This window comes from Corythoichthys intestinalis, chromosome 1 (assembly GCF_030265065.1).
Source record: "Corythoichthys intestinalis isolate RoL2023-P3 chromosome 1, ASM3026506v1, whole genome shotgun sequence".
Lineage (NCBI taxonomy): Eukaryota > Metazoa > Chordata > Actinopteri > Syngnathiformes > Syngnathidae > Corythoichthys > Corythoichthys intestinalis.
The window spans coordinates 30,428,502-30,442,914 of NC_080395.1; positions in this window are offsets into that span (position 1 = coordinate 30,428,502).

The window sequence follows — 14,413 nt, forward strand, 5'->3', positions numbered from 1 at the left end:
TCAACGTTGGTCTGTCATTCGCTTAGAATTTTAAGCAGCCATTATACTCCCTTTTTTTTTTTTTGCTTTGTGCTGATAATTGTGTTTAAATATCACGTAAATGATTCTGCTGAATTTACATTTGCACAGATTATCAACATATCTGTCATCATTGTTATGCGAGCTCACAATTTGAGTGAAAGGAGCTTAAGCAAAGACCCCTTGACACATACATCTCCCAGAAATACCATTCTTTAAGTAGCTTGTTGGAGAAAGAATTTAAAACATTATTTTTTAAATGAGTGGATTAATCCCAGGGGCATCACATTACACATTCAGCTGTCACATTAGCAGCAGTGATATAGAAAATTGATGCTAACCGCTAATGCCAAAAGGCTAAGATGATATTTACAATGACTGTGCTCTCCATAAACCTAAGAAAATTGTGTTTGAGTGAGTGTCTTGGCCTTATGGAGATAGAGCATTGGAGATGAGAAACACATCAACAAGTGTGTAAATTGGGCCAACGACCAGCCTCGGTGTAATGCCCAAAGTCATCTGGGTTAGGCTCGTGCTCACCTGATACAGGGGTTGGACAAAATAATGGAAACAGCTTCAAAAATATACAAAAACTAATTTAATTTGGTGTAAGTCTGCCTTTTGTGGGAATTACAGCCTCAATTCTACAAGGTTTTGATTCATACAACTTGTGAATTGTTTCCAAAGAAATTTAAAGCCATTCTTCTGTTAGAATACCCACTAACTCTTTTAGAGATGATGGCGGTGGAAATCGACGTCTTTATTTCACCTCTAAAACTGACCATAAATGCTCAATAATGTTGAGGTCTGGGGATTGTGCCGGCCAAACGAGATGCTCAACTTCATTGGTATGTTCTTCATGCCGTTCCTTAACAATTATGTTGAACGGTTGTGATGCCAAAATTTTAGGGTTTTCAATTATTTTGTCCAATCTTTGTATATTGTGCATCATAAGCATAAAGGCACGATTATTATGACCTCACTAGTGCCAAGCCCTGGCTATTCCATAGAGAGCTTGCTGAAATATTTATTGATATATTTTTCACGAATTATATTTGATAATAATTCATCAAAAAAAATCTCAAGTAGGGACCCTTCAGGGGATGAAAGTGATTATAAAAATTATTTTTGCTTCCTTCAGACATAACGCTCTGTGTGCGTGTGTGTGTTTTGAATGAACATAATCAAGCAATGACTTATTGGTCATAAAATTGGATCTAGAGACATGTTTATGGCTTTATCATAAATTACTGTCATTATTATTTTTTAGGGTAAACCAGGATATGAGACTTGCAAATAATTAAAAAGTTGGTGTGTAAAACAAATCCCTCATTCAGATTATTACTTTCTGCATTATCATATATCAAAAACACTTTTACATAACTAACGACGCATTCAAACTTTTATGTATGACTTTGCTCTAAAATTAATTCACAAAGTTATACAGTGTGTTGTATTTTTTTAATTGCTTGCAGGAAGTACCAGGTATTGTATTAGAAGGAGGCCTTTGGTTTCACAATGCGTTGGCGTTAGAGTGCCAAGCTTGGCAGGTCTGGAAAATTCTTATTTCATCTTGGCAATGAAAATGGAAACAGTCATTGTGTGTTCACATTTCCAATTTGTGTGTTCTTTTAACAATTATTGTTTAATTGTTGTGCTTTACAATGTGTGGATTATTCTACTTATAATTGCTGTAATAAACGATGTTGGATAAAGTTTCTATACATATATATTTTTTAATGATTTTTGACTCAAATGAACATTAACGCTGCACTTGAATGATGCAATGGCAAGAGAAGTTAACTTATTCCACAACCAAACATCATAATTGGTGGGATCAGATGACACTTTTTTTTACATGTTAATAGGGCAGAGTTAACCCTTTATTGCCGAATGTATCACATTTGATACACCTAAAATTTCATGATTTGGAGACTAATTCAGAAATTTGACATTTCTTTTTGGAAAAAAAAAAAATGATGGATGCAAGTCAACACATGCATCTGCAGGTTCCATGAGAAAGAAAAAAAACAGGATTTAGCAAGGGTTATAAATAGGGTTGTTCCGATCATGTTTTTTTGCTCCCGATCCGATCCCGATCGTTTTAGTTTGAGTATCTGCCGATCCCGATATTTCCCGATCTGTGGGGAGAGATCTGAAAATGGCAGTTTGGAGAAGGTACCCTTCAAATCTCAGAGACCTGGAGCAGTTGACGAAAGAAGAATGATCTAAAATTCCAGCAGAGCATTGTAAGAATCTCATTGATGGATACCGGAAGCAGTTGTTCGCAATTATTTTGTCTAAAGGTTGTGCTACCAAGTATTAGGCTGAGGGTGCCAATACTTTTGTCCGGCCCATTTTTGAAGTTGTGTGTAAAATAATAATGATTTAATTTTTTGTTTAATTCTCTTTTGCTTTTTCTCATTGCAAGCCAAATAAATGGAGATATTACTACCAAAGCATTTGTAATTGCAACCCTTTTCTGGAAGAAATTGACCATGATCTGACAGAATTGCACGGGTGCCAATAATTTTGGCCAGCAGTGTATATTGATTGGTAAAGGTGCATTTGCCTATAATTGGTTGGCAACCTGTTTAGGGTATACCTCACCTCCTGCGCATAGTCAGCTGTGATACGCCCCCCACAACTCTCAAGAGGCCAAGGGCCTATTTACACAGTGACGCTGTTGAGGATTGGCTTCGCGTTCTCACGGTGACCTTGAATACGCAAAGCAAAGACGCAAGATTTTGATTCCGGCCTCCAAAGTTGAACGATTATGTTGCGGGGCTTGCTCCGCTACTGTGTAAATAAAAAAACGCAGTGGACTGTCTTGCTTCGATGACATCACCACACATCATTTTGGGCATGCGCAGTCGCCGCTAATGGCAGCATCCTCTTGGTCTCATGCTGTTTTGTATTTTATAACACAAACACCATGTCGTCAGCGGATAAAGATTAAATATACTCAAAGCTTTAAGGGAGAAAAACACTTCATTAGTTTTGATTGTATGACTCGCGAGACTTTGGAGACTTGCTACTGCCGTCCGGTGACTTCCATTCGGCTTACCAGCTCAGCATGCTCGTTTAGCCGCGCTGCTTGATCGTGATGTGGCGTTAGCTACAGTTCTCCTCTCTCTGTTTGAGCTTTCCTTACCTCTGCGGTTGCACTCGTTGAATTAGACCTCCTTTTTTACTAGAGCTGTCAAACGATTAAAATTTTTGATCGAGTTAATCGCAACTTGAAAACTAATTATTCGTAATTAATCGCAATTCAAACCATCTCTAAAATATGCCATATTTTTCTGTAAATTATTGTTGGAATGGAAAGATAAGACACAAGACGGACATAAACATTCAACGTACTGTAAATAAGTACTGTATTTGTTTGTTATAACAATAAATCCACAAGATGGCATTAACATTATTAACATTCTTTCTGTTAAAGGGATCCACGATAGAAAGACTTATAGTTCTTAAAAGATAAATTTGAGTACCAGTTATAGTAATTCTATATTAAAATTCTTAATATTTTCGTTTTCAGTCGCATCTCTTTTCTTTTTGTGAACATTATTTTTTTGAGAGATAGGAATATTATTTTTGTTGTGCTTTCACTAAATGATACTGTAGCGACTTAACTGTTCCGCCCAAATGCATGATGGGAGTTTGGGCAACCATGACTGTCGGTGGTGGCTGCATGTGGTACACACTATGTTCTGCGTTGTGTTCAATTAGGCGTGTTAAGAAAAAGAACATCTCATGCTCCGCCCAAATGCATGATGGGAAGTTGGGCAACCATGAATGTCGGTGGTGGCTGCAAATGGTATACAATATGTTCTGCGTTGTGTTCAATTAGGCGTGTTAAGAAAATCATTGTCTCTTGCTCTGCCCAAATGCATGATGGGAAGTTGGGCAACCATGACTGTTAGTAGTGGCTGCCAAAGCTTAAGCCAATAAAAGGCGTGGTCCAATGAACGCCTGTGCCCACTCGCATTTCTCTGCCTTTTTGCTCTCAATGTGCTAAAATGGCGTCATCGTAAAATATTTGAGGCAACGCATGAACGGGTCATTCCATGCATGCGTTAATTGCGTCAAATTTTTTAACGTGATTAATTAAAAGAAAGAGTTACCGCCTGTTAACGCGACAAATTTGACAGCCCTATTTTTTACTCATGGATACTATATCGTTTCCATGCAGAATTGCGACGTCGTTCGAAGAGAGCATTTTCTTGAGCACGCAAACCTGTAATCAGTCGTTTTCTGTTAATTCGGTCGTAATTTCACCGTGTAAACGGCCCGTAAGTGGTACAGAAAAATGAATGGATAGGAGGTGCAATTGTACTGAAGAATAATTTGCAGCTCATGGACTGAACAAGTCTGACATTCATCCACTCAAAAATAGCAGAAGGATTTGTTCCAGACAACAGAGTCATCTGCAATTTGAGAGAGATCATCGCAAAAGTGAAGAATCTGTCATTACTACGGTGTTAATATCTTCGGTGGCATGATTGTCTAAGTCGTAGCAGCACAATGCCTCACAGTTCTGAGATCAAGGATTCAATTCCAGGCTCCGGCCTTCCTGTGAGGAGTTTGCATGTTCTCCCTGTGCATACGTGGGTTTTCTCCAGGTAGTCCAGTTTTCCTCCTACATTCTAAAAACTATACATTAAAGGCTAGTAGAGCACTCACAATTGTCCATAGGTATCAATGTCTGTGTGAATGTTTGTGATTGGCTGGCAACTAATTCAAGGTGTACCCCGCCTACTGCCTATAGTTAGCTGGAGTCCCTGCGAACCTCGTGAGGGTATGCAGCTCATAAGATGAACGAATGATCCTCTAAGTCGATATGTTGCGGGGTAATTGGGAACTGGAGCGTGCACTTCTTCTCATACCTCTCTAGATCGTACTGTTCCTTTAACAGTGGAAAACAATCTCAGGAACAACGTGAGTGTGCTTCAGTCAGCCATTCGCCAATCCTCAGGGGGCTTGTGACTAGCAACTCGCACCATCAAGAGTAGATGTAGTTTAATTAAACATTGCAAGCAATGTCACGGACCACAGGGGCCGCCGCCACTGCTGGCTTAGAATCAGTACTTTCTTCAGTAAACCTAATTTAAGGATGGTGTTCCAGAATATGGCAAAAAAAAATAATGCTGAGAACTACTGTTGTCATGGTTACAGAAAGATTAGTTGCTATAATAAAGATTTCTAAAGTCAAGTGAAAACAAATAGATCAGATTAACTTTTTATATTTGGGAATATACTTTGTGTTAAACAACAATTTGTAGTACGGGAAAAAAAAAACAACAAAAAAAACTTTACCTTTACAAGCAACTTTCAAAGGATTTTTTAAGAGAAGTAACATACAGTACATGCAAGTTTGGAATTGTTTGAACTCTGGATCTAAAATGCTTTATGACATGCTGACACATTATGGCTGAATTTGTAAACTGTTTACATTTGTGTATTTGAGAAATTATATCTCAAGTTTAGCAACTGTCTTTCACTGTCTTTATTCAAAGAGCTAAGCATAAAACTACTGCAGGTATAACCAAGTGTATAGGACAAAGTGACTATTGATTTGTTCATTCGGACAATGTGATGGTTTAGGTTGGGATGCAATTTTCTGTACTGTATTCTTTGTTATTATATCCCTGTATTCCTTGCAGTGTTGTCGGTTTTCTCGTCAGGCCTTTCCTTGTGTTAACCAATCAGCTTACACCACAACTCGTGTCTTGTCCTGGTGTTCCTTGTCATCTCGTGAAAGTCAGCCTACCTTGCTCTCGTCCCAAGTCCTGTTTTGTGCACGCCCCTCGTCGGATTCCACGCCTGCCTCCCTTCCAAGCCTCCTCGTCTTACGCCAGCTCAACTACCCCAAGTCAAGCAATCTACACACGCGACATTCTTGTGATCGCCAATAAAAGATTACTCATCTCACCCCTGTGTGTCTGCTCTAGGATCCCCTCTTGCTCACGTACCCCTAACAGTGAATTTCCGTATGGCGGAAAACAATCAGGTGACTTGAAGTTCCACTCAGACCCCCGATTTGGCCAAATTTCAAAATTGTCCTATATGCATGTGTGATACATCATTGGAAAGCTTAAATTCTCAACTTTCTGTGGGAAGAAAAATTTTGAACAGGAGGCATTTAAAAAAACAAAAAAAAGGACAGCAAAACCCTAACTGGAGGCGAGAGCACGTGAGAGCAGAATTAAAGACGCCATGATTTTAACGAGATGTTATCGCGTACTTACCTTGTTTCGATCCCAAAACTCCATGTAGCATGTATCATCGAGTGTCAAGGCACAGATGTGAATGGCCACAGCCGGATTTTGGGGGGATTTTATGGGTGAAACATGGTCATATAGCAAGGGTCGCGCTGCAGAAATCGCAGACATCAAGGAGTGGTCGAGATGTTCTTTTTCATATATTTTCCCTTTTAAACACTTTTTTTTCAATGTTTATTTGTTTGGATCGATTATTTATAATCCAACATATTGGGGAAAATGTGACAGTAACAAAAAACTACAATTAATCGATAGTTATGAGGTAGATATCCGTGACTTTTTTACAGACGCCATTTTTTCATTGTGATGTAATTTGTTTAAAAGTTTAAAATATGCGAGTGAATAATTTTTTAAAGGTTTTTTATTTATTTATTTATTTATTTTAAATATTAGACATCAATTAATGGTTCTAAGCTAAAAATGACAGAAATTGTGGTTACTAAATACAATTACTTGGCTTCTTTTTATGGCTGAGTTGAAACAAAAGCGGTTACATGACGTCTGTAAACGGGGGTTTCCAGGGCAAAAGGGACAAATTAAAAATAGTTTAGGGGCTGAATATGCCATGAATCTGCTATGACAGCATATAGACATATTGTTCTATCAAACACAACAGTTTTTTTGGCTTGAAATACAGCAGTTCATTTTAAGGAGGAGTGCAAGATCAGAAACTGCTTTTTCAGTCTTGTCTGTGTTTTCTGCCTAATACAGGTAGTCCTCGGGTTACGAATGAGTTCCGTTCCTAGGCTGGCGATATAACCCGAATTGCCGCCTAAATCGGAATTAAACCTGTAAGTACCCCAAGAGACCCCCTGGAGCTCAAAATACCTGGCCAAAACATGTATTATACACCATATTAATAAGATAAAGTAAAAAATAAGATACTTTGAGATATGTTGTGTTAAATGCTGTTATATTCAATGACAATTTGGGCTTTAAAGGGATCCACGGACAGAAAGACTTGTAGTTCTGAAAAGATATGTTATAATTAGTTAAAATAATTTGATATTAAAACCCCTCTTGATGTTTTAGTTTTAATACAATTTGTAAAATTATTTTAACTATTAGGTCGCCATTGTTCTTGGCGTCACAGGGCGGTGACACCACTGGGTTACGCTGCCGGGGTTACACAGCAACTCGAGCGACATAAACATGTCATCTGTCCAGGCTTTTCAATTTCAACCTAAGAGGAACATTAATCAGCATGACAGCACTGTTGATATTTCACAAAATGAGCAGCAATAGCAAAACGAACAAGAAAGACAGGATGAGACGAGACGAGAGTATGACAAAACCGGTGTTCTGCCAAAATGTTTTACACCGGCGAGGCGAAACATGCTACAAGAGAAGAATTTGACACCCAAAGTACTACTGTGCGCTTTTAGACAGCACATACTAAAGATGCCTTAAGAAAATACTTAAATGTAGAAATATCAAATAAGGGTGGTTTAAATATGCTATATGAATAATGTGGTCAACAGATTAACAATCTGATTTGAAGCTCCCACATAAAAACACAATGCTTATAGGTATGAGAGGGAAACACTTGCAAAAAGTATTTTGAGGCAATTAAAAGCTAATAAAAGACTAAATAGAACACAAATAGTATGTAATCACCGTTTTTAACCAATGTGCGCATGTGTTGGACGTCTCACCGCGTAGAAAGAATTGCACACTACCAGAAGTCTTAGTCTAGTGACAGTGACAAACTACGTCGTCACCCCTAGTGTCCATTGCACGCATAAAACATGGCGCGCTCTGCAGGTCAAAATATGTACTAAATATTGTAGATTTTTGAATCAATGGCAATATTTTATGTGTTTCAAATAACTTATTTTAGTAAAAGAGAACAATTGTGGCTTATTAGCTGCTCTTTAAGTCTGAGGTTCCCTTTAAAAAAAAAAAATTGAGTGGAGACTGGTGGACGAGACTCAGGCATCGAAAAGTTAAAATTGTGTAAATTGTCATAACCCGGGGACTACCTATATTTAGTTCCCTGCTTTCTTTCAGCCATGGTCGGTTTATTGTTGTTGGTTGTTGAAACCTCATAATTTGTTAAAACAAAGAAACCCCTCATTAAGAGTAGATATGAGTCCCAAAAGAACCCTTTCCCACAATGTCATCCAAAATGTAAACTCAGCTTTGTTTAGCAACAAACCAATTAACCAAGAGTGTCGAAAAATACAATACTTTTTAACATTGATAAATAGCACTTCTCAACAAAGAGATAAGATAATCCGAGAAGGTCATGGGTCTTCTTCTAATTTGCCCTGTAGAACATACAATCATTAACCTGAAGATGTCAATTTTGCACGCGAGACTAAAGTCCCAAAACAAAACGGCAGAGGAGGCCTGGTCACGGCAGGGAGATTCTAGTCAAGTCCATTATCAGAGATCATTAGAGCCAGCTCATCCAAGCAGAAAATGGGATGTTCAGCTGTTTTAGTCAGGTTTAAAGGGGCGATTGCTTTTTGCATCAAGAAGTTTTAAAAACTCAAAGAATTCATCTAAAGTTAAATCATCTGTTCCATGAAAGAATATGATGCTATTTCATATCCGCACAAGTCCTTTGAGCAATGAAATCAGTCTTTTTTCTTTTTTTTTGTCAGTCTGTCAACTTTATACTCCTTAAACACATGTACAGTAGTATTGTAATGTACAGTATATACTGGTTTTTGTCTTACAAAACAGATAAAAACAAACAACCCCCAAAAAATAATTAGTTCTGTGTAGAATTTTTAAAAGGATTAAAAATTGTATATTTTGGCTAAAGAATAGTGCTGAAAGGTGTGGGGGTTGCTGTGAATAGCTTAATTCCTAGATGCACAAAGGCCATTGAATTAAGCATTTGATGATTGACCATTTTCCACCTAACCTTTTTTATTTCCTGATAAAAACTGTCATTCATCAAGCGATCCTCACTCACTTCCAATGTAAAGCTAACACTGGGATGGCCTATACAACTGCCCGTTTGCTGAAATCATTGCGACATGATAAATAGCACATAGATTAAGTAGCACAATTCCACGCCTCTAATATGACTGGAGGTCTCGTTTGGAGATATGGCTAATCTTTACACGGCTCTCCATCTACATCACGGCGCCTCTTCTGAAGCCCGAGGGAGACGCCCGAGTGCACCTCCCCGACCCTTCCTCCTCCAGTGACATCCCCATTAGAGCAATCCTGCTGATAAATGCGTTGCAGATTACAAAAAAAAGAGGGGGCACTTTCATTTCAACATGCTTCTTCTTAGGCTGCACTCAAAGATTGGCCGAGCCTTTAAATCAAAACCGCCGCTCTTTCACACACTGAAACCGTCACTCGCTTACTATGAATTATGCATTGGGTTAATCAAGGCCTCTCAGGGGAAGGCCCATTGATTGATGTCTTGGATGCAGCTTGCTTTAAACTTAAAACATGACAGTAACAAGCAGTACTACTATGTCTCACTTACCTGTTTTAGTTTATATTGCCTAATTCCAACTGAGCAAGTTCATTGATAGGAATCTTAGTCTATATTGATTATCTTTCGTTAAGAAGGGACCAATTTGGCTCTTTTTGTGAAAAGTCAAACGCTTCCAGTTCATTGAGCATGATGAAATTCCATGGATAGGTCTGTCATGATGGCATCGTTGTTGTTTTCGTTAACAATGTCGGTAACAAAAATATTTCATTGACCAACTTTATTTCATGACAACAACGTGACGATGACGAGCTAAAAAAGTGGCTTTGGAGAAGAGAACATAACAAGACGAATGCCAGTTTTCGTCATGTGAGTTACCCATTAGCATAGCATTCGCGTTAGCATTAGCATCAACTTCCGTGTGTCGGGCATCCTCTTAAAGGCTTAACTTTTTCTTTTTTACATAAAGTTCGTGGCTTCTAGGTGGGTATAATTGAAAATAACATACAGTGGCACCTCTGCATACCAAGTTAATTCGTTCCAGGACCTTGTTTGTAAGTCGAAATGGTCGTATGTCGAGTAGGATTTTCCCATAAGAATACATTATAATTCCATTAATTCGTTCCACAGCCCAAAAACCTACACTAAATCCTTAATAAATATTGCTGGTACCATTACAAATGGCAATTACACATAGCAAAAAAAAAAAAAAATTAAAAATAAAAATCAGAATAATATAATAATAATAATAATTCCTGTAATAATGTAACGAATCGGGTTCTAATGTGGCAGACGTTTTTTGCTGTACCTGAACGCAACACGCCCTAGAGCGGTGAGCTTGAGAGTTTCAATTTTAATGTTTTCTTGAGAACACCGTCAACTTTGGCGGTCAGGAGGCGTTTTGTTTTGAATAAGTTGTGAAATAAATGATAAAAATGTGACAAAGCTGGAGATTTCTTTGGCGATGTTACCACAATAATAATTGTCAGCTTAACTTATAAAAAATGGGGAACGGTGGTCGGAGGAGGACCGTGGGGATGTATTGATGAGCCAGTTCACGGATGCGAACCACACGCTCATGTTTTCCTATAATTTGCATCTTCATTTAGAAGGTAAGCGTCACCTTTTACCATGTTTCACCACCTGTACCAACCTTTTTGATACCTGTGTTGATTTCTCACACAAGAAATTCCGCCGTGTGTTCGTTTGCGGTGCTGTCGTGTCGTCGTATTTCGAGCATGTTGTCGGATGTAGAAACAAATGGCGAGTCAAATTTTACGTCGGATGTAGAAAAGATCGTGTGTCGAAGCGATCGTATGTCGAGGTACCACTGTACTGCTTTTCCTGATGTGTATTATCATCACAAAGTTGGCATTGTCCTTGTAGACACTACAATATGTGCTCATCCTTCTATTCTCATTCAGAATTGTTGTAAACCTTTATTTTTGGACTAAAACATTTTAATTTTTTCAAACGAAAACATTTTAAGTAACTGTTAACTAAAACTAGATGAAATTCTATATGAAATTTCGTCGACTAAAACGAGACGAATACGAACACATGTTGAACTGACTGAAATATGACTAAGACTAAAAGCCATTTTCATCCAAAAGACCAAGACAAAAATTAAAACGGCTGCCAAAAACAACATTGGATGGAATACACAAGTCTCAGGGACTTCAACTTGGGTGGCTTTTTTGACAATAACTGAAAGGAGGCAACATTCAACTCAAGTGTTCTCCCTTCAACAATACATTTTCTACATAATAACAATGGTAAGGCCTACAGTGATTCGAAGATACATTACAAAACTATTTATTATATGCATATATACTGTATATATATGACAGGATTTGACAGGGCAGTGGTGGACATTATTTCTTCAAAGTATTTTTATTTTGTTAATGCATCCTTCTTGGGGATGATTTTAAGTCTTTCAATGTGCAAATGAAATTAAATGGAAATAATGCCAAAATACAAAATGCAGTTCTTAATTGGACTTTTGAGTAAACAACATCATGTAATAAGTGTAGTTTTTTGAATGTTCAGAATTTTTTTTTCAGAACTTTAAAAATAAATGTTTAATTCCTCTTGTTAACAAAAAAAAAAAAAAAAAGGAAAAAAAAAAAATAATAAATTAAAAAAAAAAAAAAAAAAAGGGCTTTTGTTTGGCAGTGCTGCCCTGGAGCTAATTTTAATGCTGTGAGTGTGTTGTGTTCAGGTGCAACTCTAGACGGGAGCACATAAAAAGGTTTCCTGCTTGTGGTTACTTCGGACAAGACCTTTAACAGAAGGACTGTCTTGCATAAAAGGTAAATCAAAACTACTTATATGGGGCTCTTTTCTAAACGTTTTTTCTGTGCCCAAACCTCTTTACGTTAGCTCATATTCTTCCATTCACACACACATTCACACAGCAGTTGTGCTGCTGCCATGCAATACACTGCCAACCATCAAATTAGGGTTCAGTTCCTTGCCCAAGAGCACTTTGACAATGGGCAGCAGTGGTGTTACCAGGGGGGGCAAAAAAAAAAAAAAGCTACAATCCTCAAGTAGGTCGGAATCCAGCGTGGGGCTACTGCACCTTAAAACATGTTTTGTTTTCTCCTTGAGATAACTGTTGTTGTGATTTGGTCTAAACAAATAAAAGTTGGTTGGATTTTATTTAACATGGAACACATCCATAACTGAACAGTATGGACATGCAGGTGACAATGTTTTTTTTAAGTAACCTATTGTGGTTCCTCGGTTTTATATATATATATATATATATATATATATTATAGCTTTTCTTTGTTCCGTGGCCCCTTTGAGCTCAATTTGACTCACTTAGAATGCACTAGAATACTTCAAAATGCACCAAAATCGGCAGGCAGGTCAAGACAGGTGCAATCTTTGATACCATGTAAAGACAAATTCCAAATACACTATATAGCGCCCCCTAGCAGTCATTCTTTGTCCCGCCGATGCTTTGAGCCCTACATTGACCCCCTCAGAATGCTTAAAAACTCACCAAACTCAACAGCCAGGTGAACACTGCTGAAAACTTTGATAAAATGTAAAAAAAAAAAAAAAAAAAAAAAAAAATATGCGTAAATGTGTGTAGCGCCCCCTGGGAACAAAACCAACATTTCATTTCATTTTTTTTTAAGGTGAAAGACGAGGTTAAAACTTAGAACACCTCAGTACTATATGAATGGGGTATCATACGCTGTGCTCAGACTGCCGTTAGTACTACATCCAGTTTTCTTTGGGTGGGCGGAGCGTGTCCGTGGGTGGACACTGCCCACCCCTGCCCCAGCCAGTAACGCCCCTGATGGGCAGTCATAGTCGGAATTGAACTGATGACCTTCGGTCTCAGGACAACTCGCGCTACCAGCTGTGCGACGCCCCATACGATCAACCATATTTAATATATTACAGTTTTTGTAAATCACTAGCATTCCCAGATGTTAAAAAAAAACACCTTTACTGGAATCAACAATCAACACGGAATTTAGTATGAACAGGATTTTTTTTTTGGGTGGGAGTAATGCTTTTCAAAAATAAGGACTCAAAGGAGCTATTTTCAAATCAAGCATCTAACCTCAAGTATAAAAGATACTACTAAATTTGAAAGTAATGGAAGGGGGCAAATGTGGCTAGAATTGACAAAAATAAAACTTTACATATGGTACCATATTTTTCGGACTATAAGTCGCAGTTTTTTTCATAGTTTGGCTGGGGGTGTGACTTATACTCAGGAGCGACTTATGTGTGAAATTATTAACACATTATGATATCATTTCACATGTTATTTTGGTAGAGTGACACTGATGATTTGGTAAACTTGTTAGCATGTTCTTTATGCTATAGTTATCTGAATAACTCTTAATAGCTATCGCCACGTTCGCGTTCTGCCTTTGGCAATATGTGTTCAATTGTATTACTGACTTTTTTATATTAAAACGCATGCTTTTAGTTTGTGGCACTTTCACGCCCACGTGAGGGCGCACTCGCACTTGTTTACGTGAAGAAGACCGCTCACATGCCAGAAGAAGATGGACAACCACGCAGCTTGAGTGAGTGGGCGAGTTAGCGAGAGAGAAACACGGCTGGCAACCTACGTTCATTGTTTATGTTTGTAAAATATCTCTACAGAGGCAACGCCTGTGTGTATCATCTTTTCTGTTTTTGTTGTGTGTTTTCCACCCACGATCAGACACTTAAAGCCAGTTGTGTGGTTGTTTGAACGATGTGCTAATGCTAGCGAATGCATGCTAACCATTTGTGTCATTGCAGTAACAGCACCTAATTATCATTCATTTACGTTGATGCGAACCTGTTTGGTATCGAGGACGAAATTAAAATTATACGGATTTCAAGCATCGTCATTTGGGAGTTTAGCTCGCTGTTTAGCCAGGACCGAGCCGAAGTGTCCTGGTGAGGACAGTATATTCGCATTTCGTTGTTCATGCACTGTACACTTGTTTTTCTCTATTGTATTTTTATGTTAAATTGCCTTTCAAGATGACAGATGTGTTCTATGTGTTGGATTTATATCAAGTAAATGTCCCCCAAAATGAGACTTATACTCCGGTGCGACTTATATATGGTTTTTTTTCTCTTCGTTGGGCATATTATGGCTGGTGCAACTTATACTCAGGTGCGACTTGTGTCTGAAAAATACGGTAATACAAAGTTATTGTGGATATTCAAAACAAATGAC